This window comes from Ursus americanus, chromosome 15, assembly GCF_024610735.1.
Source record: "Ursus americanus isolate L20-20 chromosome 15, mUrsAme1.1.p, whole genome shotgun sequence".
In the NCBI taxonomy this organism is placed as follows: Eukaryota; Metazoa; Chordata; class Mammalia; order Carnivora; family Ursidae; genus Ursus; species Ursus americanus.
In genome coordinates, this window is record NC_142141.1 from 46697184 (window position 1) to 46719592 (window position 22409).

The following is a 22409-nucleotide window of genomic DNA, read 5'->3' on the forward strand; positions in this document are numbered from 1 at the left end:
ACACACACACACATAATGGAACATTATGCAGCCACCAAAAAAATGAAATCTTGCCATTTGCAACAATGGATGGAACTAGAGGGTATTATGCTAAGTGAAATAAATCAGTGAAAGACAATTATCATATGATCTCATTGATATGTGGAATTTAAGAAATAAGGCAGAGAATCATAAGGGAAGAGAGGAAAAAGTGAAATAAGATGAAACCAAGAGGGAGACAAACCATAAGAGACTCTTGATCTCAGGAAACAAACTGAAGGTTGCTGGAGGGGAGGGGGTTGGTGGATAGGCTGGCTTGGGTGATGGACACTGGGAAGGGTATGTATTGTGGTGAGCACTCTGTGTTGTGTAAGACTGATGAATCCCAGACCTATACCCCTGAAACAAATAATACATTATATTTTAATAATAAAAAAATATTTCAGTTTAATATAGGAAACTTATAACAGTATCCTATTATTTTTCATCTCTGATCATTCATATTCTTATCATTGTGTGCCTTCTACATATGTTAGTTGTCCCAAATATACCGCTATTATTCCTGCTTTAAAATTTGTATTGGCTTTGGGGCGCCTGGGTGGCACAGCGGTTAAGCGCCTGCCTTCAGCTCAGGGCGTGATCCCGGCGTTACGGGATCGAGCCCCACATCAGGCTTCTCCGCTATGAACCTGCTTCTTCCTCTCCCGCTCCCCCTGCTTGTGTTCCCTCTCTCGCTGGTTGTCTCTATCTCTGTCAAATAAATAAATAAAATCTTTAAAAAAAAATTTTGTATTGGCTTTAAACTAAAATTTAAAGTGATAGAATTTCTCCTATTTGGTACTCTAATGAAAAATATGTTAGAACTCGATTTTATCTCACAAGTTAGTGAGGTTCTGTCCTTTATTCAGCCTTGTTTTTCCTCTCACTCTCTGTTTTTCATTTGCATAATTCTGACTGCTACAAGCTCACTGATTATTGTTTTTGTAATGTTTAAGTTGCTCTTAATTCCAGCTAGCATTTTTAAAAAATTCATATAACATATATTTCCTCTCCTAAAATTCCATTTTTGTTTTTTTTTAACATTTTCCATTAATTTCCTATTTATATACATGCTTTCTTATGTGCATTCAGCCTAATAACCATACATATAAAGCATTTTATGGACTTTTTCTGCTAATTCCACTGTTTCTGCCATTGATTGTTTTTCTCCTAACTGCATCAGATATTATTGCTTTGTTGCATGTCTGGATTCTAGAGATTGTGACGTTTACATTATTGAGTCTGGATTTTTTATTTTTTTCCCTCCTTATTGAGTATTGTATATAATGCTTAATGGTAGTTACATCACATCTGGCAGTCTGATCAATTTGTGCCTGTTGTAAAAATATATTAGAAGTTTTTTAAGTGGACTTTTTCTAGAACCAGTTTAATATTGCTACTAATGCATGGCCATTCTTGGGTCTACCGAATACCTTCATGATAAATGAGAACTGTCCACTATGGATGAAAAAAACTGAAATGTCTTTAAGCTCTGTGTAAAATTTGTAAATTGTTCAGACCACAGCCACCTGTTGTTCTTTGCCAGCCTTGTGGAGTTCCACTGTATCCTAATACTTGGCAACAGATTCAAGGGGAATATCGTACTGATTTCTGGAGCTCCTTCATTGTGTGACGCTCCCCTCGGTGATGTGCATGTAACAAATTACAGTCATTCTCCACTGGAATTTGGTCTCTATCGTATCAAGTGTGTAAGACTACTATGCTTTGCTTTGAATACCACTTGCTGTACTATTGAGTAACGGACAGGTGGGGCTAGGTAGCGGGAGTGAGAAAGGGGGCTATGCGATCAGGCTCACTGAAATCCCCAAAATGCAGAGGTATGGGGAAAACCAGGGATAAGGGAACAAATAGGACCACCCTGCCCTAGGACCACCCTGCCTAGGATCACCCTGCCCTGGGGGGGGGTGCCTTTTTTATGATAATCACCTGTGACCAAAAAAGAATAACCAGACCCTAAAAAGGAAGTAAGCCATTGAAGATGTTATCACTAGTCCTTGCTCAATGGTTATCAATAGAGATGTTAAAAGGATTTAAGTTCCCTGTTTAGCTTTCTATAAAAGACCAAACCTAAGGGCCCTCACTGGCAACCCTCTTGGGACCCCTCTCACTCTTGAGAGCTTTTTCTGTTATCTTCATTCAATAAACTTCTATTGTTTTACTCACTCTTTGTTGTCCACAAGATTCATTCTTTGACTCCTTGACCCAAGAACCTCTTGGGCTCCTCCTTGACCCAAGACGCTCTCCCACATCCCTATGGCCCAAAAAATGTTTCTAGGCAAAAAGTCCCCAAAGAGCTCACTTTAATTATTTCTATCCTGCTAACAATCACAATTCCATACTGTACTTTTTTCCAGTGTCTGAAAATTATTGTTTTATTTTTTATGTGGCAAATTTTCTGGCTGTTTATTATGGTAGGTTAATTCTGGCTCATTGTGTTTGATTCATTATGATTAATAACAGACATTGAAAATAAATTTTCAAGCACCTTAAAAATTAAATTGAGTCACTACACTGTTTTCCTCAAAATGACAAATTTTAAGTTTTTTTTATTTGATGGGTTCCCTAATTAATAGAATTAGGAAGTACCAACTATATGAGAAATTAATTTCTATAGATTTCAAGAAATAAGAAAATATCTGATGTCTCAAGCAAAATTGAGCTTCTTTTATATCGATTTTATGGTAATTAATATAAAGTCATTAATGTATAATTTCACTTAAATTTTGTATAAGTGACTGAAATCCCCTGATCATTTGAAAGCCCTCTGAGAGAAAATTATATCAGATTTAGTCAATAATTCCAAGTTGGGGTTAATTTAAAATAAAAATTTAATGTATAAAATATAACTTAAAATATGAATTATTGTTCTCAAGTGTTTTCTTTCTGTTTTCACATGTCATGATAAATATAAATAGTAAGAAAATTTTGTACTTCCTATGTAAAAGAATGCAGAGTAAATCATACAACCTCCTGATGAGAGATCAATAAGTAAATGATGAATAAAAATAAAATGTTTGGGGGCGCCTGGGTGGCACAGCGGTTAAGCCCCTGCCTTCGGCTCAGGGCGTGATCCCGGCATTATGGGATCGAGCCCCACATCAGGCTCCTCGGCTATGAGCCTGCTTCTTCCTCTCCCACTCCTCCTGCTTGTGTTCCCTCTCGCTGGCTGTCTCTATCTCTGTCAAATAAATAAATAAAATCTTAAAAAAAAATAAAAATAAAAAAATAAAATGTTTGGAGAGCTAGTAATTATTTTTTAAGTAGTACAAATAAAATAAGGACTCATATGGAAAACTGGATAATAAACAAAATGATAATTTTCAATATATGGTTTTATGCTTCAGTTAAAAGGTATAGCTGTATATCCAAATTCAAAATAAGGAAAAGAGCTTAAAATCAATGATAGAACAGCTATCTGAAAAAGTGTGAATTAAATTAAATGCAAATTAAATGCAAAGTGGGTCAATATAATAGCAACAAAGAGCAGAAGTTAATGTAATAGCTATACATTAGCAATCAGATACATATTAGATAATATATCAAAAAATTGATATATTTTAGAAAAATCAACAAAAAAAATTTGAATCTCTGAAAAAGCTAATAGAATTGATAAACACCCAGCAAGACTTATTATTAAGAGTAAAATCACAACTTTCAAATTGGAAGAAAAAAGAGAAATATCACGTTGATCCTAAAGATATAAATATACATGTAAAGTTCATTATGAAATTCAAATTCTTCCAAACATCAAAGAAAGACAAAACAATCACAAACAAATTATTAAAGAAAAGAGTATAATTAAAAATATTCTAACTCACTTTATGAGGCCAACACCAAAGCCTGACTAGGATTTTCAAAGAAAAGAAAATTGTATTATTTCTAATCAAGAACATTATATAATTATAAGAATGTTAGCAATCAAACTAGTGATATGATAGTGGAGCAGAACAGAAGAGTGAAAATAATCCCATACATTTAAAGAAATTTGATTAATAATAAAAAGTATAATACATGGCAAATGTCTTTTTAATTAATGATGCTGGAACAACTGGTTGTCTGTAAGACAAAATAATCCTGACCCCCAATTCTACCACAGAAACAAAATTTTATATGGAGGGTGGTTCAAAATATAAATAGTGAAATGATAAAACATTTGAAGAAACCATAGGAGACTTTCTTGATTACTTGCAGTAGGCGTAGAAATTTTAAACAGGTCACAAATTTCATAAAATATCTTCACAGTAGGAAGAGACTGTTAATTTCAACTATTCTGAATTAAGGACTTTGCTCATCAAAATTTATCATTAGAAGAGTAAAATAGTAAACCTCTTAGAATATAACTGATGTTTATGTATACATATAAACAGGAATGTGTGTGTATGTGTGTGTGTGTGTGTGTGTGTGTGTAACAGGATTTATCTTAACTGTCTATCCATGGAAAAATGACTTATTCCTAGTGATTATAAAGAATTCTTACAAGCTATGAGAAAACGCTATCTATCAATCAAAATGCTATTTTTTATTATTTATTGATACTTCATTTGATAATTTCAAAGTAGGTCTGTGCTTTGAGATTTTACCTGTAGATACAGAAGGAAGAGATAACATCAACGTACAAGAATCAAACTGCATGAGATTATAATACTATGCTCTTGGGTTATATACCACCCACCTCTTTAAGGTTGTAATGATAATGACTGTCTTTTTTTCTCCTGGGAAGTTGAATGTTATTTTGTTTTAAGTAAAATGTCAGAATATATGAAAATGCTGTGCTTATTTCTCTTAATACACTAAAAATGGTGGAAGTTTTTAAATTCTTCATGAGTCCAAGCTGGGACATGACTACTACTGATGAGATCCATTCGACACACTAATTCCAAGTTTGGCAACCATCAGCAAACTGGCATCCCCAATTAAGTCTGCAGGCATACATTTTCCAGAGTGGATGAATCTCATTCCCATAAAGCCAGCTAAGGTTCCAGATGTAGCTAGGAAAACCAAATGTTCCTGGGATCCTGAGACAGCTGATAAGCCCCCAGGCCTGCTAAACCACCCAAAAGAAGCCCAGCAGCCAGGGAGGGGACACTACCTGCTCTTGCATAGCCAGTGATCCCCTCAGAAGTATCCAGGGCTACATAGGCAAAGCCAAGCAATGTAAAGGCACTAGTGGGCCAGAGACCTTTTGCATTGTTCTCTTTCACTCTGACCAGACGGAAGAGTACACCAAGCTGGTACCCAACTGCTTTCCCATAGGTCTGCCCTGGTAGACAAGGGCACACCAGCCATGAGGCAGAGAGTCTTGGTCCCACCAGAAACGTCGTGGCGCACTCGGTGTCCCCAGGGCAAGGCCAGGGTATGGTTTTTGAACAAGCATTTCATACTGAAAAAAGTATCAAAATCGCCTACAAAATAGGTTGCCACTTTACAATAATTAGAATAATAAAATGAAAACAACAGAAAATTTTAAAAGTATGTTTGTTGGATGCGGAACAAATTGCTGGTTGAAATATAAATTAGTCTTTAAAATATTTAGTTAATCAGTGATAAGCATAAGCAGCGTATCTGATCTCAGAATTTTGTCACTATATATATATATATATATATATATATATATATGCATATATATATATGTATATATTCAAGAGAATAAATACTTTTGTGCACTGAAAAAGCTGTGAACAAATTGCTGGTTGAAATATAAATTAGTCTTTGAAATATTTAATCAGTGATAAGCATAAGCAGTGTATCTGATCTCAGAATTTTGTCACTATATATATATATATGTATATATATATGTATATATATATATGTATATATTCAAGAGAATAAATACTTTTGTGCACTGAAAAAGCAAGAATATACATGGAAGAAATATTAGTAGCAGCCCAAAATGGCAATAATCCAAACATCAGTCAATGATAGAATGGATAATCAAAGTGTGGTAGTTTTATAAATACTATACTATAAATACTATATACTACATACTATACTATAAATACTATACAATACTAGGTACTAATGTAAATTAACGCACCCCTGCCACACATAATGCCTGGAAGAATCTCACAAACATACCACAGAGTGGAAGAACTGAGACAAAAGAATGCTTACACCTTGAGTCTATTTACATTAAGATCAAAATAATCCATAGTGATAGAAGTTGGAATAGTCGGTAGGTATCTGTTGCCAGGAAGGAGGTCATTGCTTTCAACATGAAACTTCTGCTGTGTTTGTAATGTTCTCTTTCCTGATGTGGAGAACGGCTGTAAGGTTGTGATGACTAAAAAACTCATCAAGGTACCCACTTGAAGTACATAATGGTTGCCTCAAATATGCTGTATTCCCTTTTGGGAATATTTTACATAGATGTTTTTTCTTATGCTACTTATGCTCAAATTAAAAAATAGGGAATATAAAACTATAAAACTAGAAAGCAGAGGGATTGGTTATCAGCATTAAAGCTGGGAAAATTCTTTTAATTATAGTCTCTGAAGTTGTCATATCAACAAAAATGAGAAACTAACTTGTTTAATAACCTGATAAATGGTAAATAAGAAATAACTAAAATTTTCTTAAATGAATTTATTTTATTTTAGTTCTTCCAAGATACAAAAATAGAGAAATAGAAATTAAGGTTGAGGATAATTTATTTCAAATCTGAGGACATTTTTTCTTTGATATAACATTTAGGAAAAAATATACTATGAAGAGGATAAAATTTAGTTATTTTGGATATTACAGAAAAAAGTAGTCTGCTGAAAATGTTTCCCATACTATTGTAAAATTTTAAATAATCATAGAAATAAAGAAATAAAACATTTTAGAAAAGAACAGCAAATGATTATAAGTTTAGAACAAATTCTCTAGAATTATACTTTTATGTATTCACTAAAACCAATCATTTTTGCAATCTTTTTTCTTCTTATATGTTATGCAATGAAGCTGTGTTTATTTGTAATTTGCTATGGTAACAAAAATACAAACATTGTATAGTTGAGTAATTTCCCAGATTGAACATTATATAATATTTTTTACTAGGTCCTTTCACTATTTCAAAACATATAAAATGAAGTAAAAACTCATTTTGTAGTAATACACTGACAGAAGTGCTGTGTTGTTATCTATAAAAACTTTTACTATTATTTCAGTGATAGGTCAGATAATACTTAGGTCTCCAGGTAGCATTTAATTAAAGAAAATTCTAGTGGAACATGATAAATGTTAGAAACCAGAAAAACAGATGAAATTTCAGGTAAATCTGCATAATTACTAAATTCCATTCTTTCTATAATAAAGTTTTTAATCAAAGACTTTAACACTAACTCAAGTCTTACTCAGATTCTGAGCCTTGTGAAAGTTCTTTATGATAAATTCCATGGATGTTGACACTTTTTAGAAACTTGCATTACTGGTTGCTTCCTTTTGGCTTCTCATCTACTTCCTGTTCCTCCAACATTCACTTTCACCACTTCCTCACCTTGGCAGCCAGCCATTTTCTGTAGCAACTGTTGTTTAGCACCAGTTCACCAGCCTGCCTTCACTAGACTGATTTTCCACAGAGGCTCCCTGGGATTTAAATTTCATCTCCACCGAATTATTATTTTTGCACTTTTAAGTTTTAATAATTCCAAATCTTTTATTTTCCCTGCCCTAAGTTTGATGGCTGCTAGAAGTTTGGGGATACATCATGGCTCTTTTTTTTTTTTTTAACCAAATTAACTAATTAATAGCCTTAAACCTAGTTAAGAGTTCTTTTTATTAAATCCTCTCTTAATATATCTTGAGTGATTTCATTCTCCTGACTGGATCCTGACTGATAAACACCGTGTATGTTTCCATTTTCTTTTGTTGTTGTTGCTTTCTGTATGCTTATATTTAAATGTGTCTCTTTTAAGAAACTTAAGAGTTTGGTTTTTAATTATTTATTCAGTTTGAAAATCATTTTTTATTGATGTATTCATCAGCTTATAGTTAATTTTTTATTGGTGTATTCATCAATTTATAGCTAATTTTATTGTGTTTTATACAGTGACTGATGTATTTTGGTTTAACATCGATTTTCTGAATATTTGGTAAAAGGTTATAGAAAGATATAGAGATAATAGATGATAAAGATATGAAAACAAGATATATTGTATATAAATAATAAGTTATTTTATAAAAATATTTTGTTATTTTACCAGCTTGGAAAAAAAATTCAATTTGCTCAAACTCTAATTTCTTCATCAACTTAAGAAGATAATATTAACTTTAAGAGGTGTTTGATTTAAAGGAGATAATGGTCAAAAAGTGTATAACACAGTGCTCAGAACATACTCAGAAATTTGATAAATATTAACCTTGTACTTAATTATATTTTTCCCCTTTCCTTCATTATTATATCATACAAAAATTACATGAACATGTAAAAAATTAAAAATACTTTTCTATGACCCTCTAAAAGGTAAATGTTACTCATTTCAATTTCCACTACAACCGTCATACACCTAGACAGAACAGCAAGCACAGACAATTATTTTATAAGTCCATGATCTATCTCCAAAATAAACCCATGTAAGGGCATAATTATATCTCTTTATCTATATAAATAAATAATATTTCTACAAAAAAAATTCTTATATATTTCCATTTACTATAGGATAAAAATTTTCTAGTAATAGAATTTATGTATGTTTTTGAATGGTTGCATGCATCATAGTTAATATAAACATTTTAAACCCTCCTGAAGTTTTGATATTATAAAAAGACAAAATTATGAGTTTATATGTCTAAGAAACCTTGAATCACTTCGTTTGTGTAATCATTCCAGAAAGTAATTGCTGAATAAGGACTGTAAATGTTTAAGATTTTTTTTTTCATCTGTTTTTTCTGTAATTTTATTGTTGAGGATCCAGCAATGGGTGAAACAGTTGATGTTTCTGTGCTATGGAGTTACCATGTATAGGTAAATGTAAAATATATCTGGTGATAGTAAATACTATAAAGCTATGGCAGGTTATGAGAAAGAGAGTGAGCAATGGTTGGGGCTTATAGAAATCACTTTAGATATTAAATTATTACCTTCTACAAAGGTCTCACTAACATTGTAGTAGTTGCAAAGGCATGTGATTGGTGTAAAAGGAGCAAAATACTCATAATCTGGGGAAAGAGAATTCTGACAGAATTAGCAGTTATAAAGCACTCAGGAGGGAACATCCTTGATATGTTTGAAGCACTGACAGGGATTTAGTGGAGAGCTGAGTTGTGTGGTAGGCATCCTTGTAAAAGGACTTCCAAAGATCCCAGACTCTCAGTATTCATAATCCTATATAATTCCCGCCATTTAGGTGAGAATTGGGCCCAGTGACTTGCTTCTGATAATACCAAGTGGCAATTTTTTAAAAGATTTTATTTATTTATTTGAGAGAGAGAGAGCGAGCGCAGACAGGCAGGGGGGAGGGACAGATGGAGAGGGAGAGGGAAAAGCAGACTCCCCTCTGAGCAGGGAACCTGATGCAGGACTCAATCCTAGGAACCTGGGAGCAGGACCTAAACTGAAGGCAGATTCTTAACTGACTGAGCCAACCACGTGCCTCCCACGTGGCCAAATTGATGGGATATAGTTTTCAAGATTAGCTTATAAAAGACTGACACTGTTTTGTTGTCTGTCTCCTTTCCTCCTCCTCCCCTGCCCCGCCACTTCTCTTTCTCCCCCTTCTTCTCCTCCCCATTTTTCTTCTTCTTCCTTTTTCCTTTCTCTCTCCCCCTCTCTTCCCCTCTTTCCCTTTCTCTCATCTCAGCTTTGCTTTGATGATGCAGTCTGTCATGCTGTGAGTAGGCCTTGTAGAGAGGGACATGCGGCCAGGCATTAAGTGTGTTTTTCAGCTAACAGCCAACAAGGAACTAACTTCTACCATTTAACTGTCTCAAAGAATTGAATTCTATGAAAAATGCATGAGTAAACTTGGAAATGGATCATTCCTCAGTCAAGCCTCAGGCCTGGCCAACACCTAGATTGTAGCCTGGTGAAAGAACCAGAAACAGAGGACCCAGCTAAACTGTACTTGAATTCTAGACCAGAGACTGTGAGATAATACATGTGCATTGTTTAAAGCCATTGAATTGGGGGGCCATTAGTTATGCAGCAGCAGCAGTAGTAGTATCTAATACAAGGTGAATAATTGAGAGGAACAGTGGTAGTAGATAATGTCACAGAAATGTCATTAGACACAGATCTAGAGGTAGAGGTATATTACATTTCACTCAGTTCACAGCCATTGTAGGAAAGCAAACAACTTTCCCAAGATGACAATACATTTTATAAAAACTTCCTCTCTGACATATGTACTAGATATGGAATATATATATGAAGTTGAGATGCCAGACAGGAGAGTTAATTGCCCTGCAATACGTGGTAGGATCTTTGACCAAGATGCTAATGGTGAGCAAAGTAACAAATGGTCAGACTTTGGATTATTTTGAAGGAGTTCTCAAAATTTGTTTCTGGATCCAGAGAAAGAGAAGAGTCCAGAACAACTTCGAAGTCTGGCATTGATCAATCAGAAGAAAATTGTCATTTAGTGAAATATAGAGGGCAGTAAGAGGCACAGAGTTAGATAAGATTAAAAAGTGAAATTGCAACATAGTAAGTTAAAGATCGTTCTGTGAAATCCAAGTTGGGAGCTGTTTATACAATTCTGTTAGTCAGAGGGGAGGGCTAGATTGGCTGCAGATATATATATTTGGAAGTTCAACTCATATTGATATCATATTAAAACATGGAATTCAGGAACTCAATGTAAACATAGAAGAAGAGAATGAAGCAATCAAGTGTTCAAATATCTTAAGTACAATGAGGGAAGAGTATCGAACAGACTTTAGACACAGGGAGGTCAACTTTGACTGAAGCCAAAAGATAATATTATTCTATGGATAATAAAATCACCAAGAATTCAATTAAAGTAGTGTTAGAGAGTGAGTAATCCAGACACCTTTGATATGGACTGAAAACCTGTGTTTAAGAAAAAAATTGCTACTATTTTAACATTGCGTTTTTATGTAAACATTTGTTAAATCTAGCAAGAGAGAGCTTTTCAGCTAATATAGAAATTATCTTACATACATATTGTTAAGTCGCTTTGATAGACTAATTCACTATTTTTTGGTGTATGATAGTATTTGTCATATAACTGTTTTAAACACTAGTTAATGTTCATAGCATTCTGAAATACAGTTTTCTGTGCTCATACAAGTTTGGAAAGTGAGGCATTTGATATCCCCTATAGTAGAAACATTAAGAAATTCTCTATCAAAAAAATTAATTTAAGATAAATTTACTTCATAATTCCTAAACTTCTTGACACAATAAACATTTCTTTTTCATCAGACATTTAAAATATAATATAGAATAGTGTCTGGGGAACATTTATTTATGAAACACTTCTCCAAAGATGTAAGCTTAGCTGCAATAATAATCTTGGTTCATAGAATAATTACGGCAAAGACTAATTATTGACTTCTGGCACATGGATGAAAAAGGACGTGAGCAAATATAGGCTGTCAGAAGTATTGTTTGATTAGACCTCCCTCCGTTATTGAGTTGTAATCTACACAACAGGGATTTATGAACTGCGATTTACAGAGTGTCAGAATAACCTTTGTCAGGGAACTGCATCCGCCATCATAATTAGTTTGTCATTGTGAATTTACAGAGCTTTGTATATTGAAAATTCTCTTGTTACCTTAACAGCTATATTATCTTGAAATTAAATATGTCAAGCAAGAAATTCTCTCTCTAATACAGAGTAAAATTTAGACACTTTTATTGCATGAGAACTATGAACCCTCTAAAGTTAAGATTTATATATTTGACATAATTGCCTATTAAAGTAAGAAGGAGACATATTGTTCATTTTAAGTAAAGAAAAATCACTGAATCTAATTGTAAAACATATGCCAAGGTGTTATCCATTCCAGTGTATTTCCTAGACATTTGCGCTAATACAATTTACTCTATTAACCACCCCTTTCACAAGGCTAATGATTTCTTGATATGGTTCTGCTGGTATTTTTGTTTGTCTTGACAATTATTTCAATATCCATTATTGATTTACTCAATTAGCTTAAAATTTATTAATTTTTGTATTGATTTATATACACTAAGTACTCTTTTAAGTGCTCAACTGTTAACTTTTTTAATTCTCAGAATAATCTTTTAAGGTAAATCTTACTCTCATTATGATTCATTCTGAACAGTTGAGTCAATTGAGTTATAGAACAATTAAATAATTTATCAAAGATGGACTAGCTACTTATTTCCAAAACCTGCGTTTGCACCCAGTTGTCTGACTTCAGAATGTGTGCCCATAATGACTACACTACAGTAGTGCTTTTATTATAATTTAATCAAATAAATTAACAGGATGGTGATTAGTCATTTATAGATGAAGAAACAAAAATTAAGGATGACAGGACTAATTTCACAAAACTACTATAGATAAAACAAAATATATGTGAAATATATTGAGATTTTAAAACATGGAAAAGTTTACTAAATAATAGTCTCCAGAGTAATCTTGCATTTTAGCACAGAAAGAAATATCACTCAATAATATTCGTAAATTAATAACTTTACTTCAATGGGAAGTAAGAATTTTATTTCTATATATTTCAACACCTAGTGCTCTTTCTCCAACTATAAGCCAAATTACACCATACAATGTCAGTAATTCATGAGCTCAAGAGGTGGGAAATATTTCAAAGAGTTCAGAGAGGAGATTGGAAATGAACATATTTGCATTTCCACTTAGAACTTAAATTTTTTTTTTAAAGATTTTATTTATTTACTTGAGAGGGAGAGAGAACAAGCAGGGGAGGGGCATGGGGAGAGAAACAGAATATCTGCTGAGCAGGGAGCCCCACCTGGAGCTCAATCCAAGGACCCTGAGATCATGACCCAAGCTGAAGTCAGATGCTGAACTGACTAAGCCACCCAGGCACCCCTAATTTTTTTTTTTTTAAGTTGCAACAGGTAGTCCAGTTTTGTGTGAATCTAAAATTAATTTTTAAAGAAATAATAAGATATATCTGATACTATTAACTTTATCCAATAAACTTAACTTACGTTAAAAATATTAGAGAGTACTTTGATGGTTTCCAAATTTATTGTGATAATGTTTTAGTCAATGTCAATTACAAATACATTTTAATATTATTTTGGTTAGAAAGAATATAAATCTAAGGATCATTTAAAACAGTTAATTATAATAGTTGCAAAATCTAAAACAGTACTTCCCACATGGTGTAAATTCAATAACTTTTTAAAATACATGAATGGGGCAATATTATGTGTAAAATTTCATGTCATATAAAAAATCTGGTAGCATGACATATATATATCATCTTGTATTCTGTAGTTTTTATATTTGATCTAAACTTATTCTGAACCCAATTATTGTGCAGATAAAATAACATACTACATCCTCTCTCTGATATTGTTAATTTTATTTTTATTTTAATGACATTTGAAATTTTACAGTGCATTTGACATCAGCAGACAAAAAATCAGGATGAATAAAATCAGTTTTGTAGATTAATGTTAGTTTTACATTACAATTATTAATTATAGTTGACCATTGAATAACGCAGGGGGTTAGGGGTCCCACCCCCACACAGTTGAAAATCTACATATAACTTTTGACTCCCCCAAAACTTTACTTTTTATTTTATTTTTTAATTTTAAATTCCAATATACCTAACCTATGGTGTTATATTTGTTTCAGGTATACAATATAGTGATTCAAGAATTCCACTGCTCATCATCTCTTGTACCTATCCCCTCTACCCATTTACCCTCTGGTAACCATCAGTTTGTTTTCTACAGTTAAGAGTCAGTTTCTCAGTTTCTCTCTGTCTCTTTTTCTCTCTCTTTTTTCCTCTTTGCTCATTTATTTTGTTTTTTAAATTCCACATGTGAGTGAAATCATATGGTATTTGTCTTTCTCTGACTGACTTATTTTGCTTAGCGTAATACTCTCTAGCTCCATCCATGTCATGCAAATGGCAAGATTTCATTCTTTTTTAACGGCTGAAAATATACCATTGTGTGTATCTTCTTTATCCATTCATCTAGCAGTAGACACTTGGGCTGCTTCCATAATTTTACTATTGTAAATAATGCTGTTATAAATATAAGGGTGTGTGTATCCCTTTGAAAAAGAACTGACACAATTCAACACACAAAAACCAAATAATCCAATTTAAAAAATGGACAGAAGACATAAACACACCTTTCTCCAAAGAAGATAAACAGATGGCCAACAAGCACATGAAAAGATGTTCAACATCACTCATCATCGGGGAAATACAAATCAAAACTACAATGAGATATCCCCTCGTACCTATCAGAATGGCTAAAATCAAATCACAAGAAACAACAAGTATTAGCAAGGATGTGGAGAAAAAGGAATCCTCTTGCACTATTGGTAGGACTGCCACTTGGTGCAGCCACTCTGGTAAAACAGTATGCAGGTTCCTCAAAAAGGTGAAAAAAGAACTACCCTACAATCCAGTAATTGCACTGCTCAGTATTTACCCAAAAAATACATTGACTCTCCAAAATCTTAATTTTTATTTTTTATTTTTTAAATTTTTAAATTTTTTTTAAAGTTCCATGATTTATTACTTGCGTATAACACCCAGTGCACCATGCAATATGTGCCCTCCTTAATACCCATCACCAAAATCTTAACTTTTAATAACCTATTGCTGACCAGAAGCTTTACTAATAGCATAGTCCATTAACAAATATCTTATGTTATATGTACTCTATATTGTATTCTTATTATAAAGTAGGCTAGAAGAAAAAAAATGTTATTAAGAAAATCATAAGAAAGAAAAAATATGCTTACCATACCATATTGTATGTATTGGAAAAAATCCACATATAAGTAGAACAGAGTAGTTCAAATCCATGTAATTCAAGGGTCAATTGTATATTAATAACACTCTCAGTAAGCTATATTAATCCTCCAATTTAAAATCCTTCAAATTTGCAAAACAAATAAATTGAAACATGATGAAACAGATTTCACTGAATTCATAATAGCAGAGAAGAAGTAGAGATTTGGAAATGCTTCAATGTTAATGTTTTAAAGAATTAAATATTACTAATGTCCATTCCAAAAAGCCACAAAGAGAATTACATTATTTAGGAGTAATATCATTTCTTTATAGCACTTAATCACTTAATAACCTGGAAAGTAGATCATTTTGGTTAATTGATAAATGTGTGTATAAAAAATGCTCCAAACTTAAGGATAATAGCCTGCTTGTTTATTAAACTGGGGCTATGAATAGAAAAGTTGGTTTCATTATTATCTTTACTTTATAACTTAATTATTAGTATAGTTTTATAAATATTTAACAGTTATTTTTAATAACTAGGATCTCAGGCCATTTCGTTAAAAATATTAGCCCCTAAAATTTGGGGTTTTTTTTTTTTCTCCTGGCTTCAATTTTTTTTTAAGTTTTTACTTTAATTCCAGTACAGTTAACCTACAGTGTTATATTAGTTTCAGATGTACAATACAGTGATTCAAGAATTCCATATATCACCCAGTGCTCATAACAAAAATTGCACTCCTTAATCCCCATCACCTACTTCAACTATCCTCCCACCCCCTCTGCTCTGGTAACCATCAGTTTGTTCTCTATACTTAAGAGTCTGTTCCATGATTTTTCTCTCTCCCTCTCTCTTTTTTTTTTTCCCTTTGGTCATTTGTTCTGTTTTTTAAATAGCCCTTAAAAATCTGAAAGAAAATATTCTATTAATCCTGTCAGCTCTGTAATAATACCATCTTTGTGTTCGGGTATAAGTATGTGCGAATGACTCAAACCACTGAAATAACCCTAGGTCTCATTAAGATGGGAATGTTCAAAGTTGAAAACAATCCCCTGACTTCTTTTCTGTCTTCATTTTTACTGATTTCTTATTTGAAAAAGACCTACACTATATGGAAATGGTGTGCCTATTAGTAGTATCTAATTCTAGTTGTTGCATTTTAAAACAAAATGGAGAAAATAGTGATGACTCAATGAAAACCTAACTAATAGGGTAAATAGAAGTTGGACTGTGACACATGCTAAAGGCATTGCTTACAAAGGAGAGAAGTTTAGATGTGATATATTTGAAAATTTTCCATGAGAAAATGTATCACCGTTTCTCTTGGGAGATAGTTACCAGATGAGAGAAAATGGATTAATGTGGGAAAAATTCAATGTGTAAAATAAATTCATTAATTGACCAAAATGATATAAACAATTGACAATAAAGCATATTTTAAAAGCTTTAACTTTTCCCCCAAAACTGAAGAAAATCCCCAAAGAGTTTAAGTGCAAGATACTGTAGTGCTGCTACTGATGGTGTTGTTCCTAATTTAGATAATGAGAGTGATCACTACCATTACTCCTTTGAAGTTGACTCCAAAATGTTTGCTTTTAGTAATATATAAGGGAATAATAATAATAATTAATAATTAATAATAATAATACATGAGGGTGTATATATATATGCATATATATATATACTTGTTAATTATCAAATAGTTTAATTTTTTTTCTCTAGTAAGCTTCAACATAAGAGCCTGAAATTCCAAGTGGATTAATTCTGCAGGCAGCAATGGACCTTGAAAAAGAGCCCTGCATGTCTGGTGACCAATTTTAGTCATTCACTGAAACCACACCCATTTACGCAGAGCTATTCTTCCATTGAAGTCATGCTACTTCTCACAAATATAGACATGGAAAGAAATATTAGAAAGTATTCAGAGTCTCATAGGATCTCATTCATTTCAATCAAATAATTACTGTTTTCCTTGGAACTACAGCTGACTTAAGTGATTCTCTAAGCAAAACTGTAAACAACTGATAAATAAATCCAAGTACATTTACAAGAAGAATTTTAACCTACAGAAACGGTTTATCTTCATATCAATTTATATTTCATCTTTCCCCAAGGAATACATGGATCTTTTTGCTCTTTCCTATTTCAATTGGTTTAAATATTTATTGCTCTTGTGAGATAGCTAAGTTGCACAAAATTGTATTCATTAAAACTTAAAATAGCATCTCATATATTGATGAATTCCTCATTCAAACATATGCCTCCAGAAACAGATGAAAGGCTGATGTGTTATTATTGAAAGAATTGTAAACACTCGCTGCCCATTTCTAATGAGAGGGTACCAGAAATGTATTTTATTTTACTTATTTATTTCTTAAAGATTTATTTATTTATTTTAGAGAGAGAGAGCATCTGGTGGGGGGCAGTGGGAGAGACAGAGAGAGTCTTAAGAAGACTCCATGCTGAGCATGGAGCCCAACGCAGGGCTCGATCTCACAATCCTAAGATCATGACCTGAGCCAAAACCAAGAGTAGGATGCTTAACAGACTATGCCACCCAGGTGCCCCAGAAATGTGTTTTAGATACTATGGAAGCAATCTCTCTAAAAGAAAAGTTATTACTATTAAGAACATTATATTAAATATTTAAATGAGTTATTATCTCAGTATTCCCCGTGTTTGCTCTCAACTAACACTCATCACTGCCAAAAACATATTCATCTTCAAAATTCTCTAATAATATTAGATCTTTCCCAAGTAGTAGTCCAGAGAAAGTTGTTAGCTAATTAGCCAATGAAAGAGAGATGAGAAGAGAAAAACATTGAAAGCATGATGAATATAGAAGCCAAATAATAAAGTGAGATTTTACAATTAAGAAGCAACATGTGTTACATTATCTATATAAATAACTTTTGCTGGGAAAAAATAATCTACTGTAATGTTTCAAAGTCTTTTTATAAAAACTGTGTGCAATACATCACACACAGGCCTGAAGTTCCATTGTGGTGTGACTTAAATCGACGGGCTAGATAGTTCAGACCAACTCTGCATGTCTCATTTTGGGGTCTGGGTTAAAGGAGCATCACCAGTGTCTACTTGCGGTATCACGCTCACCATGGATCAACAGAGTGCAAGAGTGCAAACCTCTCGTGTTAAACTCATCATACACATTAGCATTCCATTGGTCAAAATGAAATCATACTGACATGCTAAGTATCAGTGGAACAAAGAATGATAATCTGTCCACACTTGGAGTTACTGAAAAAATTTATACCTCCAATGAAAAGGTGTACTATTACAAAGAAGTAAAACAAAAAGTGGTAATCCAATCTAGTACATCACTTCTATAATTGAAAGGATAACATAGAATGAAGCAATTTCTAATCTTTTCTATAAATTCTTTCTTTAGTTTTGAAATTTGTAAACTACATAATTCTGTGTATTTTAAAGTAAATGCATTTTAATGTAAGACCTAGAAATTAAATTAATGCCTTAGCTTATTAACTAACTAATATGTTTCTTCGGAATGAGGGAATTAGCCATTTCTGTTCATATCACCTACATTGGTCATCACTGTAAAGAATACTCTCCATAATTATTTAGCTGTAAGTATGAATAAAGATTCTGTGTAAGTATATGCATTTAAATCCCCATAGAGTAAAACAATGATTCATGTCTTGCTGAATCTTGTGCAGTAACTGCAGCTAAAGAAATGTTAGGTATGGACAAGTGGGTGTTTGTCATGGATGAATATCTTGCTCAACAGACCATAAGAACAAATTAAAAGCTACATTTTACAGTTTTAGTTATCACATCGATTTTTCAGGCTTGCAGCTGACAACACCCAGAGGAATCAGATACTCTTATGTTTATTGTGCTTAAAAAACAAAAAAACAAAACAAAACAAAAACGCAAAAAACAAAAGTCCCACTTTCAGTAACCCTGGCCCCATATGGCCAAATGCCAATTAATCTTATATGTAAATGAGGTGGAGAAATTATCTGATGATTTTAGGAATTGGGAATATCGTCTCTCAAGAATTTCTAGAAAAAAATATAAGGCAGTTTGTTTTACAATTTACAATTAGGGTGACCCTGTCAGTATTTGGCTATCCCATGAGCAACCCAAAGTTGTCATATTCAAAACTGTACCCACACACTTGGAACAATTTTATAGTCTTTAAAATTCAAAGTTTGCCATTATACACATATGAGTTTGGGGCTCAGGTAATCCAGTTAGTCACTAAGTAAAATTAGGAAGATTGTATTACTTTTCTTTCACTTACAATGGAAAGAGTCCCTTTGATAGTAAATAGAGGTGAGGATAAAGATTAAATATATTGAATTGTGTAAAGATTTAGCATGGTGTCTGGTACATACAAAGATCATTTATTATTAGGTTAGTTTGACTCTTGAGTGATTACTGAGGATTTATCACATAGTAGGTCCTGCCATAAGTTTGGAAGAGTGTATTCTTCACAGATCCTTTTGAGTTAGCTACAGTAATTATTCTTATTTTATAGATGAATCATGAAGCTCACACATTTGTATATAGACACACCAAAACTGAACCCAGCAATCTGTCTTTAACCACTAAGCACCAGTTCTAGTTGCTTAGAATAAAATATTATTCATTGAAAATTTTCTTTCAGCAACTATTATATGTTTATTGATACATGCTTACCAATTTACCTGTTTGTATGTGAATTTTTATCAGTTGCATACAAGCAACCATTATGTATTTAGAGTAAGCAATGAATACTTTGTGTGTGTGGTTTTGTGTATTGCTTTTTATTATTCCAGAAGATATGTTTTGGTTTAACTTTATAAACTAGTAAAATTTTCAGTTAGGTGACAGGTTATATATATGTTAAATAAGTACCCACATATAGAATGTATTACTGATAGGAACTCATTCATTTGATGTACTACCTGCTATTCTAAATTTAGACATCTATTATTCTGAATTAAGACTTATTCAGTATTTTTGGAGGAATAATATATAATTTTTGTACAAAGATTCATGTTTTAATTTTTATTCAGTGTGTTATAATCCATTAATATCATTATTCTTTTTGATGTTCAAATTGTCCCAAATTTGGTCAATGTAAGATCCTTCCAGCTGGTGCCAGAGTTCTTCTGTCATGTTTCCATCTGGTATTTTCAGAATACTTAGCAGGCTAAATTTGAAATTATGTGGAGAAAAATGATATTTTCCAACACATTTAGTACACTAAAGAACTCAAAATGTCAAAAAAACCCATCCCACATTATTGCCATAGAGAGTAAGATTTTAAAGTAATTGTCCTAGTTACTATATAGTCTTAATATTGCTACAGTGTTGTGAAAAAAAATTACTAAATATGATAGAATAATACAAGTTTAGGTTAAGGTTTCTCTTATTTCACTTTTCCATCTAAAAATATTAATTACTATTTCCAGCAGAAAATATTGAAATACTCAAGAAATAATGATCGAGGGGTGCCTGAGTGGCTCAGTTGGTTAAACGTCTGTCTTAGGCTCAGGTCATGATCTGAGGGTCCTGGGATTCAGCCCCACATCCTTTTGCCCCTCTCCCCATTTGTGTTCTCTCTCTCTCTCTTTCAATCCTATCTTTCAAATAAATAAAATATTAAAAAAAGAGAGGGAGCAGAAAAGAAAAGAAATACCGATAATCTGAGTTAATATTTAGGTTATAATTGCTTCCTACAGTTAAAAAGATTTTCAATATTTTGTTTATTTTATTTTCCAAACTTTTGTACGTTGTCTGGAGGACTGTTCTGCCAGAATCACCTAGGTTGACACGTGCGGCCACATTTATCTGGTGGATATGCCAGAGCTGGAGGGTCTAGAGTGACCTCACCTTTAACCATCATAAACCCTAAAATATAAAATGTCAGGGGACAAATTTGTTACATTATCCTCTGCTGTCTCTACACTCCGTACTTCTCAATTCCCCGCAGAACTTCTTGCAATATGTGCAATTCTTAGAAAGAAGTGGAGTAAACCCTATGGTGTTTTATCTTCTATTACACTGTTCTATTGTATTTTGCTTTACTGTGCTATGTTCTATTCTATTCTGTTATGTTCTATGTCCCAATTTAAAAAAAATAAAAATTCTAGGTGCAATACAGTAGCTTGATTTCCTGCCTCACTAACGGGCAACAAAAATGTTTAACAATAACATGAAAGAGGTAGCTATCTTTTATATTCTTGTCGATATCCTCATTAAAGGAGTATGCTCTCTTTGAAAAGGCCTGGAGGCATACTGGTTTTATAGAAACACTGAAGAAAGAACAAAATGAAATCATATTAGGCAATAGTATATTCATTTAATGTTATCCTGTTTTAAAAGTTCAAGTTGATATTGGAGAAAAGGTGAAAAAATTAAAGTACTCTTATGAGATCATTTACTATTCTATTTCATTATAAGATCCCTATGAAAATAATTATAGGATACCTATATATTATTCAAAACCAAACATTAATACCTTAACATGTTGATGACCCTCCTTTTTCCCTATTTTGTAGGGCTGAACTCTCGTTTGACTCTGCTCAGGTTTCCTTTTAATACATTATTACTGAGCAAGATCATGTTACACGACATGGAACATGTTATTGCATTTCTTCCTTTTAGGTAATAAACAGGCTTCTGAATACATATTTCTTTATCAGCATGACATTATTATATGGAGACAGGTAATCTTTTCTTGGTACTTTCTCATTTCTTTGATAATCACCTTAATGTCCATCAGTTTGATTCCAAGTGTATGAAAATGATATTATGCATGATTTGGATGACAAAATTACTCAAAAATGTAGGTGTTTGCTAATATATCTTATAAGCTGATTCCTTTTCCTTACTTAATGTCTTTGTACATTCTGTTGTACATTTTTGATGCCTTGCGTATGACTGCATATTATTAAAATCATATTCAAAGTTACTTTTATATATTTTTATTCTCCATAAAATAATAGCTACCCCTTTTTAAATGGAGAATCCACATCTAGAACAGAGAATATAGGTTCAATAAAGTATTGATGCCTATCATATGAGTCTTTTTAATAGATGGTGAGACGTTTTGTGGTAGATGTCAAAGGGATTTACCAAGTGTTGGACTTTGAGATGACCATGGATATATCATGAAAAAGGAAGGCCCACCAATGAGTAAATAATAAGAGACAAAAAATTAAATAATATTTTTCTTTATGTACTTCATTATCTACCTGGAAACATATCTGAAACTGTAGAAAATGCAATTTTTTATTAATAGGAATTTGTTTAGCTTTTTGTTATCAACCTAACATAGAAAAAAAGGAGTTCTAGTCAGTCTGCGGTGGGAAGAAGTACCAGAGTTCTCTTTCTGGCCTCATTTCTCCCTACTTCCTTGCCCATACACGTAAGAGAAAATATGGTGTGTGGTGGGAGTGACTGCTAAGAAATTGACATCAATTACACTATTAAGTTGGGCCATTAATGAGGAAAACAT

General features: G+C 32.7%; 1 pseudogene; it reads right to left on the reverse strand.

Annotated features, from left to right (window-relative positions):
• Window positions 1–4884: 4884 nt before the first annotated feature.
• On the reverse strand, window positions 4885–5227 carry LOC123785402 (transmembrane protein 14C pseudogene; annotated as a pseudogene).
• Window positions 5228–22409: the final 17182 nt, after the last annotated feature.